This window comes from Saccopteryx bilineata, chromosome 3, assembly GCF_036850765.1.
Source record: "Saccopteryx bilineata isolate mSacBil1 chromosome 3, mSacBil1_pri_phased_curated, whole genome shotgun sequence".
Lineage (NCBI taxonomy): Eukaryota > Metazoa > Chordata > Mammalia > Chiroptera > Emballonuridae > Saccopteryx > Saccopteryx bilineata.
This window is the reverse complement of record NC_089492.1, coordinates 146,227,327-146,244,100: the sequence shown is the minus strand read 5'-3', so window position 1 is coordinate 146,244,100 and position 16,774 is coordinate 146,227,327. Positions and strand designations below refer to the sequence as shown.

The 16,774-nt window shown below is 41.6% G+C and overlaps 1 pseudogene; it reads right to left on the bottom strand.

The window, feature by feature from the left end:
• Window positions 1-13,883: 13,883 nt before the first annotated feature.
• LOC136329902 (large ribosomal subunit protein uL23 pseudogene) lies at window positions 13,884-14,339 on the bottom strand (annotated as a pseudogene).
• Window positions 14,340-16,774: the final 2,435 nt, after the last annotated feature.

The following is a 16,774-nucleotide window of genomic DNA, read 5'->3' as shown; positions in this document are numbered from 1 at the left end:
CTCCTGCTTTCAAATTTTCTCCCAGCAGAGTTGGGAGGTGGGTTGATATTGTCATCTTGGTTTGGAAGACAAGCTAATCTGTCCCAAATGTCAGTGAGTTTGTTCAGACGGAAACTTCCTCTCAGAGGTACATTATATTGGACAGGAAAGCTCAAACTCTGAGATGTCAGTTTCCCTGAGTAACCTACAGATTCAGTGTACTCTGTCAACCGGATACTCTTGACTTTGATTATAAAATGTACATGAAAGTAAAGGACCTAAAAAATAGATAAGATAATTTTGCTGAAGGGTAAGGGAACACCTGCTCTTCCAAATACCATGATGTATAAACTGCAGTAATTTAAACAGTATCAGACCAGTGGAAGAGAGCAGAGGGCTGAGAAGATATTTATGAAAATATTGGAAACGGATGTCCATAATGGCAGGTAAAGTATTTGGTCTGTGGTGCTGTAACCATTGGCTTTCTATGTGGGAAAATTGTAAAACTTGACCTCTATTTCAAACCATTCACAAAATATTCCAGAAAGAATAGAGACTGAATATGGAAAATACAGTTTTAAAACTTTGTGGAAAAAAATATTTTTATGACATAGTATAAGGGTAGCATTTCTTGATCAAGACAGAAGAATGCAAACCATAAAGGTCTGGTAATATGTTACTATATTAAACTTGAAAAAAAAAAGAATGTGGGACAAAAAAACAGTAAGTACAAAGTTAAAGAACAAATCTCAGATTAGGAAAAGATATTTACAATACATAGAAACAGCAAAAGATCATTATCTATAATATATTAGACTATTAAAAAAGAATAAGATAAAGATAAATAACAATTGAAAATTAGCAAAGTACATGAACAAGCCAATATCCATATAAAAGTACACTAACCCTTATTCAAATAAGAAAAATGAAAATTAAAACAACTGCTATCACTTCATACTCAGATTAGGAAAAAATAACAAGACTAATAATATCAAGCATAAATGAGGAAATGCCCAAGAACTTTTATGTAATGTTGATGGGAATATAATTTGGTACAACCGCTTTGGAGTCAATTTGACAACGTCTAGTAAAAATGAACCTGTTTAATTTCTCTAACCCCTCAGCCCCAGTATTTTCACTTTTAGGTATCACTCAGAGGAACTTTGAATTATAAGAATGTTTATGGAGGTATAAAGAACAGAAACTGGAAATTTCTAATAACAAAAATTAGAAAAAAAACTAAATATTTTATGGTAGGTGGATGGATACACAAATGATGATAAGTTAAATAACACAATGAATGAACTAGAGCCATGGGTATCAACAGATAAAACTCAAAGGTGTCATGATGTTCGATGAAATAAGCAAATTACTTGAGTGTACATGCAATCTGACATCATTTATAAAAAATAAAATAACATGCAAAATAATACTATGTTTATTATTATATCATTATTTATAAGTAGGTAGTATATAATAAAAGTATTACGAGTGTAAAATATAAAAGTTGGACAGGTAGAATCCATAAACCTCAGGACAGGGATTCCCTCAGTGGTGAATTCCCTCCCTTGGAGGTAGTAGAGGATGCAAAGAGGGTGAGGTAAGTACTAACATTTTATTTTTTATGAAATAAAAAATTAAAGAAAATTTGACAAAAATGTTAAAATGTGTAAATCTGACAGGAGTATCTGGGCATCTCTTATATAACTATCAGCACTTTCTTTAAATTTGACATATTTTACATTTTGAAACTGTTCTTTTTAGAAAGTTAATAGAATAATTACATATAGGGAGTACCTGCTGTGTTTCAAGCATGGTAAAAGTACTAGTTATACTCGGATTTTTGACTCCATAGGCCAGGGATTGGGGCCCCTAGATTCCCTGAGTTGTTCAAGGGTCAACAGTACTGAAATTTCCTAAGTTAATGAAACATTTTGTTGTTGTTGCTGTCCTGGAATGAGGGTGAGATTTAGATTGTTCAAAAAGAGCCAGGCAAATCATGTATCTGATAAGAGGTTAATATCAAAGACATAGAGAACTCATACAACTCAATAGCAAAAGGCTGAATAATTCTATTAAAAATTGGGCAAAGCAACTGAATAGACATTTTCCTGAAGAGTATATACAAATAGCCAGTGGTTCCATGAAAAGTTGTTCAACATCACTAATCATGAGAAAAATGCAACCCCAGTGGGATATTGCCTCAGAAATGTTAGAATGCCTGCCATCAAAAATCAAGAGCTAATCCTTGACTGGTGGCTCAGAGGATAGAGTGTTGGCCATGCATATGGACATTCTGGGTTCTATTCCTGGTCAGGGCACACAGGAGAAGTAATCATCTGCTTCTCCCTCCCTCTTTTTCCCCTTCTCTGCCTCTTCCCCTCCTGCAGCCAATGGTTCAGTTGGTTTGAGCGTGGGCCCAGGTGCAGAGTATTGGTTCAATTGGTTTGATCATTGGCCCCAGATGGAGTTTCCGGGTGGATCCTAGTTGGGGTTCATGAAGGAGTCTGTCTACCTCCCCTCCTCTCATCAAAACCAGCAACAACAAAAAACAAGAGCTAAATGCTGGTGAGGGCCCTGGCTGACTGGCTCAGTAGTAGAGCATCATTCCAGTGTGTGGATGTCCTGGGTTTGATTTTCAATCAGGGCACATAGGAAAGTGATCATCTGATTTTTCACCCCTCCTCCTTCCCTTTCTCTCTCTTTCTCTCTTTTCCACTCCTGCAGCCATGGCTCGATTGTTTCGAGTGCTATTGCCTGGGCACTGAGAATGGCTCCGTAGAGCCTCTGCCTCAGGTGCTAACAATAACTTGGTTACTAGCATGGCCCCAGATGGGTAGAGCATCAGTCCCAGACAGGGGTTGCCAGGTGGATCCTTGTTGGAGCGCATGCAGAAATCTATCTCCTCTCACTTGGAAAAGAAGAAAAAATTAAGGACATAATAAATGCTGGTGAGGATTGGAGAAAAAGGAATGTAAACACTATGATAATTCCTCAAAAAATTAAAAATAGAATGATTGTATGATTCCTCAGTTTCACTTCTGGGCATATACTCAAAGGCAGATGTCCCCAAACTACAGCCAGCGGGCCGCATGCATCCCCCTGAGGCCATTTATCTGGCCCCCGCCACACTTCCAGAAGGGGCACCTCTTTCATTGGTGGTCAGTGAGAGGAGCACATTGACCATCTCATTAGCCAAAAGCAGGCCCATAGTTCCCATTGAAATACTGGTCAGTTTGTTGATTTAAATTTACTTGTTCTTTATTTTAAATATTGTATTTGTTCCCATTTTGTTTTTTTACTTTAAAATAAGGTATGTGCAGTGTGCATAGGGATTTGTTCATAGTTTTTTTTTTATAGTCCGGCCCTCCAACGGTCTGAGGGACAGTGAACTGGCCCCTGTGTAAAAAGTTTGGGGACCCCTGCTCAAAGGAAACAAAATCACTATCTCAAAGAGATATCTGCATTCCCATATTCATTGCAGCATTATTTACAGTAGCAAAGATATGAAAACAGCCTAAATGTTCATCTATGGATGAATGGATAAAGACAAAGTAGTACATGTATACAATGGAATACTACTCTGCCATATAAAGAAGGAAAGCCTACTATTTGTAACAGCACGGATGAACTTTGAGGACATTATGGTAAGTAAAATAAGTCAGAGAAAGACAAATACTATATAATTTCACTTATTTATGAAATCTAAAAATAAAGTGAACTCATAGAAATAAGGAACAGATTGGTGGTTGCCAGAGGTGAGGGTAGGGGTGAGGGAAATAGGTGAAGGGGGTTAAAAGGTACAAATTTCCAGTTATAGAATACGTAAGTTATGGGGATTGTGGGGCAGATGTGTTAGGCTTGCTCGCGGGTTTACCAGCTGCAAGTACTTTGCCTGATTGGTGTGTGGGTGCGTAGCAGTTTCAGCTGTGTATGGCCTATGTAAGGCTATGGATCAGGGGTCCCCAAACTTTTTACAAAGGGGGCCAGTTCACTGTCCCTCAGACTGTTGGAGGGCTGCTACATACAGTACTCCTCTCACTGACCACCAATGAAAGAGGTGCCCCTTTCAGAAGAACGGCGGGGGGCCGGTTAATGGCCTCAGGGGGCCGCATGTGGCCCGCGAACTGTATTTTGGGGATGCCTGCTATGGATGCTTGAGCTCGAGAGAGATGGGAGATTGTGGATGGTGGATTGCCTGCCTGCCACTATGAGGGGTCATTCTTGCTGTTTGTTTGCCTGTGAAGCAGTTTTCCTCTGCCTGTGTGCTTGTCTACTGTTGTGAGACTTTATTAAACGAAGTGACCCAACCCTTTCCAGCTCCGCAGTTTCTCTATGTCTGCCTGAATCCAATGTGAATCTGCCTGGTCTCAGCCACCGGCATTACAGGAATATAACGTGTTGCATGATGATTATAGTAAACAATACTGTAAGGCATATTTGAAAGTTACTGCAAGAGTAGATCTTAAAAGTTCTCATCACAAGAAGAAAAATTGTAACTATGTGAGGTGATGAGTGTTAACCAGACTTATTGTGGTGATCATTTTGCAATATATACATATATCAAATTATTATATTATGTACCTTAAACTAATACAATGTTCTATGTCAATTATTTCTCAATAAAATGGGAAAGACATTGCCAGGCTTCCTTGCCTGTGGTCACACAGTGCCCAGGTCTGCCAGACATGGGCCTCTGCCCTAATTACTGAGCTGTCATGTCTGTCCCACTGGCTCCCACCCAAGTCTCCTCTAGCCTCACCTCTTTTCCTGTGTAGCTGGGTTTATTTGGCTTGAAATAACTAACCTTCCTTATTTTTTTTTCTCAAATAATCCAATAACTCAGACTTTTTATCAGGTTACACAGGCCTTCCTCTAAGTTTTTCTCTAAACTCACAGTCTTGTTTCTCCTCAAGGTGTCAAGGAACAGCTGGGCTATTTCTGGCTCCTGCCTGAGCTGCTAAGGTGTGCTAAAACTCAACCAGCTGGCATTGAATCTTAGCTCTCCAATGATTAAATGCTAGGTGATTTTGATTATGCCACCGAGCCACTCCAAGCCTCAGTGTCCTCACCTATTAAAGGGGTCACTAATATCCACCTGATGAGGCTGTTTAGAAAGTAGACAAAAAAGGAACACACAGCTCCCAGCATGGTAACAGTGCCTGGGAAGCTCTGGTCAAGTAGGAACGGTATTATTCTGCTGTCTTCTGGTGAGGAGCAGACAGGGTTTAAGACACAGCGGCCTCCTTCATGCCCTGTCCCTGGCTGGGGTGTGGGGCCAGTTGGCCGCTGCAGCGGGGCCTAAAAGCAGGTGGGGATTGTTTCTAAGTCAGTGTGGACCCCCAAGTGGAACATCTTCCCCCCAGGGCAAACCCCTCAGAACCCTTGGAAAATCACAGTTTCACTTTCAGCAAGCCCCTGCGGCAGTGCGGGGAAAGCCCCCGCAGTAACCAGTTCTCTCCAAAGGGGGTCCTCTCGGCAGGGCTGTGCCTGATCATTCCGCCTGCTTCCTGCACTCTCTTCTCCCCACTACTTAATTTCTTAGCTCTGTCCTGACCTGCCTCCTTTATCCTTTTGCTTTCTGACCCCTCTCCCCTCTTGTTTTGGAGGGCTGGTGCACCTTTACAAAGCTTTCAGGTTCTGATTGTTCATCTGCCGGCAGCATGGCTGAGGAGCCTCTGCCCAACAACCTCACTGCAGCCTCTCTTGCTGTTTCTCTGAGCAACTCATGCAACTCTGTTCTAAGATTAGGGCTCCCAAGTAAGCCTGCTCTGACATGCCCCTAGAAACGTGATGGAGATGAAACAGGTACCCCACTAGGGTTTGAGTTCCTGCCATGTGGACAGCATAAGCTGTGTGCTTTATCTGTATAAACACAGCAGGCAACTGTTAAGGAAAGATGTACCACTTGGGAAATATAGAGTTTTAAAATGCTGTATTTATATAAATAAGTGGAACAACAAATTGATGTCTCGCTCTCTTTCTCCCTTCCTCTCTCTCTAAAATCAATCAATTAATAAAAAGAAACCACTTTAAATGCTGTATTTTTCAAGAAATAATCCATGAAAGAAATAATTGATAAGCTGGTTTTCATCAAAATTAAAAGCCTCAGTTCAAATGCTATAGAAATGTTTACCTGAAGCCTCTGTACTCTTATTGATCCATGTTACCCCATTAAATTTAATTTCTAAAAAAAAACATTAAATAGCTTCTGCTCTGCTATATCAGTATTAGGAGAGTGATAAAACAAGCCGCAGACTGGAAGAAAACATTTGCAAAAGACATAGCTGATAAAAGCTATTATCCAAAATATGCAAAGAACTCTTAAAACTCAACAATAAGAAAACAAACAACCCCATTAAAAAGTGGGCCAAAAAAATCTTAATAGATATTTTTACCAAGAAGATACACAGGTGGCAAATAAACATAAGAAATGATGCTCCATATCATATGTCATTAGGGAATTGCGAATTAAAACAATGACACACTTACTAGAATGGCCAAAATCCAAAACACTGACAATAACAAATGCTGGGGAGGATGTGGAGCAGCAGGAGCTCCCATTCACTGCTGGCGGGAATACAGAATGATACAGCCACTTTGAAAGGCAGTTTGCTGTTTTTTCTTTATGAAACTAAACATATTCTTATCATACAATCCAGCAATCGTACTCCTTGTTATTTACACAAAGGAGTTGAGAATTTACATTTCTACAGATATTTAGAGCAGCTTTATTCATAATTGCTAAAGTGGAAGAAACCAAGATGTCCTTCAGTAAGTGAACGGATAGATAAACTGTGGTACAACCAGACAATGAAATATTATTCAGTGCTAGAAAGAAATGAGCTGTCAAGCCATGAGAAGACATAAGGGAATCTCAAATGCATATTACTAAGTGATCAAAGCCAATCTGAAAAGACTACATACTGTATGATTCCAGCTAAATGACCTTCTGAAAAAGGCAAAACTGTGGATACACTAAAAAGATCAGTGGTTGTCAGGGGTTGAGGGGAAGGGAGAGATGAAGCAGCAGAGCGCAGAGGGTTTTATTGTAACCAGACTACTCTGTAGGACACTATAATGGTGGATATATATCATTACACATTTGTCCAAACCACAGAATATACAATATCAAGAGTGAATCTTGCCTGACCTGCGGTGGCTCAGTCGACCTGGAATGCTGAGGGTGCCGGTTGAAACCCTGGGCTTGCCGGGTCAAAGCACACAAGACAAGCAATTAATAAACAACTCAAGTGAAGCAACTATGAGTTGACACTTCTTGCTCCCTTCTCTCTTCTCTATCCTTAAAATCAATAAATTAAGTCTTTAAAAAAAAAAGTGAGTCCTTGTGTAATCTATAGTCTTTCAGTGATGATGATGTGTCAGCATAGGTTCATGAATTGTAATAAGTATGTACACTCGGTGGGAGATGTTGATAATAGGGAGCTGCAAGTGAGGGGTCAGGGGTACGTGGGAAATCTTTGTACCTTCTTCTCAGTTTTCCGGTGAACCTAACATTGCTCTAAAAATAGTCTTTTTTTAAATGTAGCAATCTTCTAATACTTCTAATCTTCTAAAATCATATCAATACTTGTAAAGTATTTCTCATCTATAACCCATCAAGGAGGAAAAATGGTGACACTTATTATGGATGAAAGTGGATAAAACTGAGCACATGTTGGTGGCTTGGAATTTGATATCAAGTATTAAAAGGTATAAAAATATTCATACCCATATGCTCAGTAATGCCAACCTGGAAATTTTTTTCAGTAGATATTATTTTAAACTTGGCTTAATACAGTATAAATAGAGATTTTAAATGTTAGAAGCAATTGAAATGTTCAGAATAAAAGATTATTTAAACTATGATAATCTCTTCAATATAATTTTAAGAATTAAAATTATTAAGTGCTCTGATTATGAAAACTATGTAGAAACAAGAAAAATGCTTATAGCATGTTTTAGAAAAATATACATTCAGCATGATTACAACTATATAAAAAAGTGTTTTAAAAACATTCAAAGAAACTACATCAAGATGCTTTTCTCTGGCATTTTTTTTCCTAGTTTCTAAATTTCTTCCAAATAGTTAACTGCAGTTATATTACTTTTACAAATGGAAGACTTATCAATTACTTGCTTCCTTCCTGGGGGAGAGACAGACGCTCAGTGCTCAGCCCCACCGCAGAGACGGACTTCACAACTGGTCTTTTGGGGGCCCAATCCAGCTCTCTGTTGCCGGTGCCACTTATTCATAAGTCTCTCAATTCTCTGGTCTCGTATGTCAATATCTTTCTCCACAATTATTAAGAATTTTAAAGAACTATGGTAAAATATATATCAACATAAATTTTACCTCTTAAACCATTTTAAGTGTGCAGTTTAGTCATCAAGTACATTTACATTGTTGTGTACAACAGTCACCATCTTCCATCTGCAGAACTTTTTCATTCTCCGAAACAGCAGCTCTATCCCCATGAAACATTAACTCCCAGGTTCCCTTCCTCCAGCCCCTGGCAAGCCATTCTGCTTTCTGTCTCCGTGACTTGACTATTTTAACTGCCTCATATAAGGAGAATCATACATTCGTCCTTTTCCTACAACCATCTTGAAGGCTCTCTGAGGACAAGGACCAAGCCCGTGATCTGTTTTCATTTTAAATGTTATGTGTATTTGCTCATTTCTGTAATATTTTTTGTGCTAGCAGAAGGCTAAGCAAGACCTAAGCAGCACGTGTGGATTCCGAGGCTGATGCTGTGGTGGGACAATGATAATGGGGAAAAGCACCAAGAAGAAAGGACAGAATGTGATAGGTGTGGTGACAGACAACTCGGTGGGGCCTTCTTGAAATTCTGAATGTTCATAGGATGAACTAGGGAGCATTCCTTGAGGTAGGGACGGAGAAACCCTGCAGGTGTCCAGGCAGAGGGGTCCACTGAGTGGACGCACTGGTGGGAGTATGGGGGGGAGTCTGTGTTAGGGGTCCGTGGAGATGGCAGCCTGTGAGGAGAAGGGAGGGCCCTGGGCTTGGCCAAGGGCACAGCCTAGATGAAGAGCAAATGCCGGTAGCTTGTGCTGGGCTCCGAGGCCAGCACACTCTGCACCCACGTGACATCGTGGATGCCCAGCCAACGGCCTCTCTGGTGTGTTCAGCCTCTGGTGCTCAGCAGGGAGATGAGTGTTATTTCTAGATTGTAAGAGTGAAAACTGAGGCTTGGGGACGAGAAGCCAGCTGCCCAGGGTGGAGGAACAGTGAGTAAACAGGGACTGTGTGGTTGGAAGAAGGAGCAAACAAAAAGAGAAAAGGCCTAACCCCATCTCCCTGGCCATTCCCTCCCCGAGTCCTGGGGAAGGGGGTTTTCATTGCTCCACAGGCGGGAGAGGAGGGAGGGAGGTCTGTGGGTGGAGGAGGGTGGAGGGGGCAGGCCCCACCACAGCGGATGAAAAGAATTCTCATCTGTCCCCAGCGCAGAGAGTCTTCCGGTGCTTCTTTCCTGAAGCCTGGCCTGGACGTACTTACTGTAAGTGCAATGTCATGTCCCACTGTCGCTTAATTATTTGCACACACATTCTCTGAGTCTCTTACAAACCCTTCATGATCACAGTTGTTTAACTTTGAATAACATCGACCAAGTAAATGGACACATTTATTACAATTCCTTCTTATTGTTGATCACTTAGTGTTTTTTTTTGATATTTCTAAAACACATAAACAATGCCATTAAATAATGCTAAGGATACTGAAAGTGGTATTTCCTGAGGGTTGGTTTTCAGACTGGGTTTCAAAGGTCTGAGCAGTTTCTCTGGGCGCCGTGGGTTCTGACCCTCCACAGGGCCTTTGACAGCTGTGGATGTGTTGAGGAGGCCAGGACCAAACCCCGATGACATTGCATCTGCTTTTCTAAATGAACATGTTCCTTTTGTCCCAAGCAGGTGGGTAGGGGTAGGAGGGTACTGCTGAAGGGGGAAGGGCTGCCCTACATAACAGCCTCACATAAAAGGGGCAGGTGCGCAGGTGGAACCCGGGCTGGTGGCAGCTCTGCCTGACACCCTGAACTCATGGGGGGCAATTACCTGCCTCAAGTGTCCCCCACCCTTCCTTGGGCCATTCCCTTAGTTAAGAAAACAGTCTTCCTATAGAAAAAAGTTGAGGATGCAGGGATTCCCATAGATTTTCATCCGACCCTGTTTGGAGTGTAGCCCAGAGTCTGTAACTGTCACAGCAAACCCAAGCACACAGAGACAGAAGCTTGTGGCTAGCTTTCGGTCGCTGTGATCTGGAATCAGAGAGCAGCTGCCTTGACACATGCCACCCTGCACATCCCAGGTGGGAAAGGCCTGACATTAGGTGGATGTTCTGAGGCTCTGAGAGAGATCCCAGCTCTGTGGGCTTGGGCTCCAGACAGCTCATCCTTCTATTGGCGGATTGATGCCCATGAGCCAGACTCCTCAGGGAAGAAACCAACAGAAAATGTATGCAGAAGCAACGAAAGAGAAGGAGAGCACTGTGATTGTTCTTGGCTGCCACCTCCAAGTCAGAATGGTCAGCAGACCATAGCCAGACATGTGGAAGCTACCTAGAAAAGGCCATTTCCTTGCCACGCTCCTCACCTCCTGCCACCACCCCTGCCTTTTATTGCCATTACCTGACTGTACCAGGTTGCATGACTCAGCATGTGGCTGTCAACCACTCCCAAAGACACACCGTGGATAGCAGCCACAGACCCTGTCCTCAAGAAGGTGACCCGAGGCACATCAGTCAGGAGCCAGAACACGTACCTGAATATGTGTATGTCGATGGCTGGAGCTCTTAGAGGAAAAGATCCGACGGCTCCCCCAAACTCTGCTAAACTCATACACCAAGCAGGCTGAGGCACTCATGTTTTTAGGTGGTTTCAAGAAAGTCTCATTTATCTTATCAAGAGATGTGCCCTTGAAAACCTAGGAGGAAATGTGGTCTTGTGGGGAAGCGCTGTGCTGGCAACACAAGAGCCCCACAAGAGTTGTCTTCTTAGCTCTGCCACTTGTTGTCAGAGCTTTGCATCTGGGCCACTGGAGTGAAGAGGAGGTCACACCTGCCCTCTCATTAGCCCAGGACACCTCTCCAGTTGTGTATCAGGGTGATGGAGTCCTAAAGCCAATGTGCTCCTCCCAATAAACCAAAACAAAGAGTAACTCTAAAAGGTGAGTTTCTTGCAAACAATGGAATATTCTGAGAATCTGTGACATGAGTTTGTAAATGAGTAAGAAACAAGAACCACTGATGAGCTAACTCATAATGATACCGCTGAAAGCTAGAGTGGTTCTGGGCCAGGGGAGCACCAACACACTGTGCTGGAAGTAGGTTCATTGCCTGAGTCCTGTCATGTGGAAAGAACTCATCTTTTTAACCTTCTCTGTATGGGTCTCTGCTTGGGTATGAAATGTGGCAATTAAAAACACTTCTTTAATGAAGGGAGAGCGGGTTCAAGATTATTCCTATAAAATATAGCATCATTGTCTACCTTGAGTGAGCTAGAAAGTGTGGAGTGTCAGCTGGCACATTGGGAACTGGCTATAGAAATGGTCACATGGCCCTAGCCAGCTAGCTTAGTGGTAGAGCATGGCCTGGCGTGTATGTAGAAATACTGGGTTCAATTCCAAGTCAGGGCACACAGGAGAAGCACCCATCTGCTTCTCCACTCCTTCTCTCTCTCTCTCTCTCTCTCTCTCTCTCTCTCTCTCTCTCTCTCTCTCTCCCTCTCTTCTCCTTTCACAGCCATGTCTCTAATGGTTCCAGCAAGTTGGCCGTGGGCACTGAGGATGGCTCCATGGCCTCACTTCAGGCACTAACATAGCTTGCTTGGTTGCTGAGCAATGGAGCAGTGGCCCCAGATGGGCAGAACATCAGCCCCAGACGGGCTTGCCAGGCGGATTCCGGTCGGGGCGCATGCAGGAGTCTGTCTTTCTGCCTCCCTCTCACTTGAAAGGAAAGGAAAGGAAAGGAAAGGAAAGGAAAGGAAAGGAAAGGAAAGGAAAGGAAAGGAAAGGAAAGGAAAGGAGTAGTCACACATGAACACCATTGTGAATTCTGTGGCATCATAAAGGTCATTTTGGTGATTTGAATCTGCAGACAAGCATAAGTCATTGAATAATCTTGCTTTTGTGGAGTTCTTGGAAGCTTGCATAGGCTTCCTCTGAGAAAAACACTTCCTGGTAGAACTAGTTAAATGTGAAGTGGGTTTCCCAGAGAATGTGAGTTCCATGTCACAGGAGGTGTTTAAATGTGGGGTGGACAAGCACGTGGCAGGGTTATCATAAAGACTATGCAAGTATTACTTTGGAAGCTGAATTAGATAGACTTTAAATTCCTTTCCCAATATTGATGCCTGTAACTCTAAAGGATCAGATTTTACTGGTCACAAAGAGTTTTGAATTTTAGTTGCAGTTTGCTGCTGCTTTAGCCATAAGTAGAGTAGAGAAAGAGCCCATAGAAATGGCTTATATGCAGGGATCATGAACTCTGGAACTTCATATAGTGACAAGATTAGGTAAAATTGTGCAAGACCTTAGATTAAATAGTTCCTGCTTTTGTCCCCGTGGGTCAGGGTAGAGGAATAGGACATCTCACTAGGCATCGTTGAGTGGTTGTATTTGGGTAAAAGGCTATCTTCACCATTTACTCTCTAGCCTGGTGACTTGATGGAGCTCAGGTTTAGCGTCCTGTGTGTAAAGTTGCAAGAGTGCATACATGCATAAGGGGTTAGCTGAGAATACACGTAAAACAGTATGGTACCAAGCACATCACAGGTGCTTAGTAAATATAGATGATGGCTGGGAAGTGAGAACGAATGTCAATAAATAGTGTGAAGATCAGATCATCTGGTCTTTTTAAACTTTTAGTGAGATTGCATGTGGTCAACTTTTCTTTGAAAACAAGTAGAAATGTGTGTTTCTGTGTATATGGGTGTGGTCAAACTGATGACAACTTTTAAAAAGAAATGTATAATGTAGATAATCTCATTTATATTTTGGAATTTAAAATTTTATTTTTATTGTTTTTTGCTTGATGATGATTATTTTTTCCTCTCCAGAGAGATTTGCAGCTGCAGGAAGTGCTATAGCTGAACCCACTTCTGAAAATAAGGTGACTTTTGAATGACCCTGGGCACAGAGAAGAGTGAAACCCTCAGGGCAGTGGTGAGTGTGATATTTGGAGCCAAAGTGTAAAAGTGAAGTTCTGTTTAAGTATGTTTTAAATAGTTACAGCCCTAAAAACATTATTTTTAAATCACAATTTTGCTTATTTTTAGAGAAATTCTAGGATAAGCAAGGCAAAAAGGAGAAAATACTGATATAGTTCTATTCCCAAAGATAAAACTGGCAACCTCTGTTCTGCTACCTTCTAGATTCTTTTTTTTTTTACTATTTATTTTTTACATTTTATTTATTCATTTTTTTAGAGAGAGGAGACACAGAGAGAGGAAAGAGATAGAAGGAACAGAGGGAGGAGCAGGAAGCATCAACTCCCATATGTGCCTTAACCAGGCAAGCCTGGGGCTTCGAACCAGACCTCAGTGTTCCAGGTCGATGCTTTTACCCACTGTGCCACCACAGGTCAGGCTACCTTCCAGATTCTTTTACTCTTAAAAATGAGGTTGCTCTAATAATATTTTATATTTAATTTTTAAAATTTATTGACTGATATTTTAGAGAGAGAAGAAGAGAGAAAGAGAGAAACATTGATTTGTTGTTTCACTTATTAATGCTTTCATTGATTGACTCTTGCGTGTGTCCTGACCAAATGGAACCTGCAACCTTGTAGATTGGGTCAATGCTCTAACCAACTGAACTACCCAGCCAGGACCTAATAACATTATATATATGTATGTAAAACTTTTATATTTATAATTAGCCAGCTGGACTCAGCTTATCCCAATTTTGTTGGCAACATACAAAGCATCATAGTCAGGAGCCAGTCGAACACATGCCTTCTCTTCATCAGGTCAGAGCAGGGTGTTGACCTTGGCCACACCAATGTCATAGAGCATCTTCACAGCCTGTTTGATCTGGTACTTGTTGATCTTGACATTCACAATGAACACAGGTGTACTCTTGTCTTTTGTCTTCATGGCTGACCCGCAGTCAGAGGACCTTGATGGAACAGTGGTCAAGCCTGTTTCTCCTGGGGTGTTCTTCCGAGAATATTTAGTCTGCCTTCAAAGCCACAGTGTCTTCGCCTGTGAAAAGGTGGGTGATGTGCAGATCTTTTTTTTGTGGCTGTGGATGCCTTTCAGCACTGCTTTCTTTGCCTTCAAAGCCTTTGCTTTGGCTTTGGCTCTGGGAGGGGCAGGGGCTTCCTTCTTCGCTTTTGGCGCCATCTTTATGCAAAGACAATATTTTATGTTTTTAAACAATAACTTTTCTTGTCATTAAACATTTCCCCCATATACAGAGGTGGGCAAAAGTTAGCTTACAGATGTGAGTATATGAGACAAAGAGTGTATTCTTTTTTACTGTAATCATAACCTGTATGACTTTCCCCATATGAACAACTATAAACCTACTTTTGCCTACAGTCGTATATTTTTTCAAAATTGAACTTGCTTTATTGTTTTCCTGGCTATAAATGTAACACAGAGATAGAAATAGCATGATTAATATGAAGGTAAAATTACCTGTAACCTGCCACCTCCCCCCACCCTTGATAATCAGAGTTAACATTTTGGTATATATCTTTCAGACTGTTTTTTCTAATGCATGTTTCTTACACACAGATAATTCCCCCTCCTCCAAGATTGAGTTCATATAACATCTAATGTTTTATAACCTGATTTTTAAACTTAAAAATACATTGTGATTATTTTTCCAGTTATGAAGCATCTTGCATGGTTTATGTTAATGGCTCCCATTATAAATTATGGATGGATTATCATTTACTTCATTGGTGGCTTTTAGTTAATTCTCTGTGTGCTTACAATCATGTGATGCATGTCTTTGCTATTAATAATCCTGTGCATAAACATAATGACCTTTTCATGATAAGTTTGTAGAAGTGGAATTGCTGAATCAAAGAAATACACACAACTTTAAGGTTCTTAATGCACATTACCAAATTGCTCTTGACAATGGTGGTACCAGTCTGCACTCCCAGCAATGGCATACAAATGGGCACTCTCATCTATCTGAAGTATTATATTCTGGTAAAATTCAGTAAAATGCATTACTTTTTTTTTTTTGTATTTTTCTGAAGCTAGAAATGGGGAGGCAGTCATACAGACTTCCGCATGCGCCTGACCAGGATCCACCCGGCACGCCCACCAGGGGGCGATGCTCTGCCCATCTTGGGTGTCGCACTGTTGCGACCAGAGCCATTCTAGCGCCTGAGGCAGAGGCCATGGAGCCATCCCCAGTGCCTGGGCCATCTTTGCTCCAATGGAGCCTTGGCTGCAGGAGGGGAAGAGAGAGACAGAGAGGAAGGAGAGGGGGAGGGGTGGAGAAGCAGATGGGCACTTCTCTTGTGTGCCCTGGCCGGGAATCGAACCCAGGACTTCTGCACGCCAGGCCGACGCTCTACCACTGAGCCAATCGGCCAGGGCTGTTTGTTGTTTAAACAGCTCAAATCTATACATATTAGATACAAGTTTATATTTAATTTAAAAAGTGTTTTTTTAATTACAGTTTACACTCAATATTATTTTGTATTAGTTTCAGGTGTACAGCATAGCAGTTAGACAATCATATACTTTATAAAGTGTTCCTCTTAATATTTCTAGTCCCACCTAGCACGGTACATAGTTATTACAATATTTGTATTTACTTTCTTTTTTTTTTTGACAGAGACAGAGAGAGAATCAGAGAGAGGGACAGATAGGGACAGACAGACAGGAAGGGAGAGAGATGAAAAGCATCAATTCTTTGTTGCTATACCTTAGATGTTCATTGATTATTTTCTCATATGTGCCTTGACTGGGGGGCCACAGCAAAGTGAGTGACCCCTTGCTCAAACCAGTGACCTTGGGCTCAAGCCAGTGGCCATGGGGTTATGTCTATAATTCCACACTCAAGCCAGTGACCCCATGCTCAAGCTGGTGAGCCCCCGCTCAAGCCGATGACCTTGGGGTTTTGAACCTGGGTCTTCCGTGTCCCAGTCCAATGCTCTATCCACTCTGCCACCTCCTGGTCAGGCTGTATTTACTTTTTATTAGAATTTATTATTCGTTAAATTACTGACCTTCTGGTTTCTCTCTTTCAGTATATTTTAAAAACATTTATTTATGTAAACCACTTGGAATTTCTTTTGATGTAAAATTGTAAGTGACTAAACCTTAATTTGTCTCTGCACCCTTTATTTATATAATCCATTCTTTCCCCATGGTGTGAATGCCGCTTGTATCGTGTAATCCATCTATGCTACTGGGGTCTATTCTATATCCCACTATTTTAAACATTGGAATCAGTCATTCTAAATTGACCAGTATGTATCCAGTAGCTGACAATCTCATGGGAGGGAGAGGCTCTTGCTTTTGAGAAAGAAAACCTTCTTGATTCTAAAAATATGGGTGAGACATATTCATTAATCTCAGCAATGTTTCTCTCACTGGGCCCTAAGGATGGAAAACAGAATGTCATGGCGGGGAAGCAGGAATCCAGAATGCAGAGCATGACTGACCAGTAATGATACTGGTGGGGAAAGCTTGAGGGAAAACCCCTCTTGCAGAGGTCCCCGCAGAAACTGAAGGTTTGCCTCAGGGACTCTGACACTGAGCAGTCCCCCAAGTACTGGGACCCTGATGAGAAATTGAAAGCGAAGAGA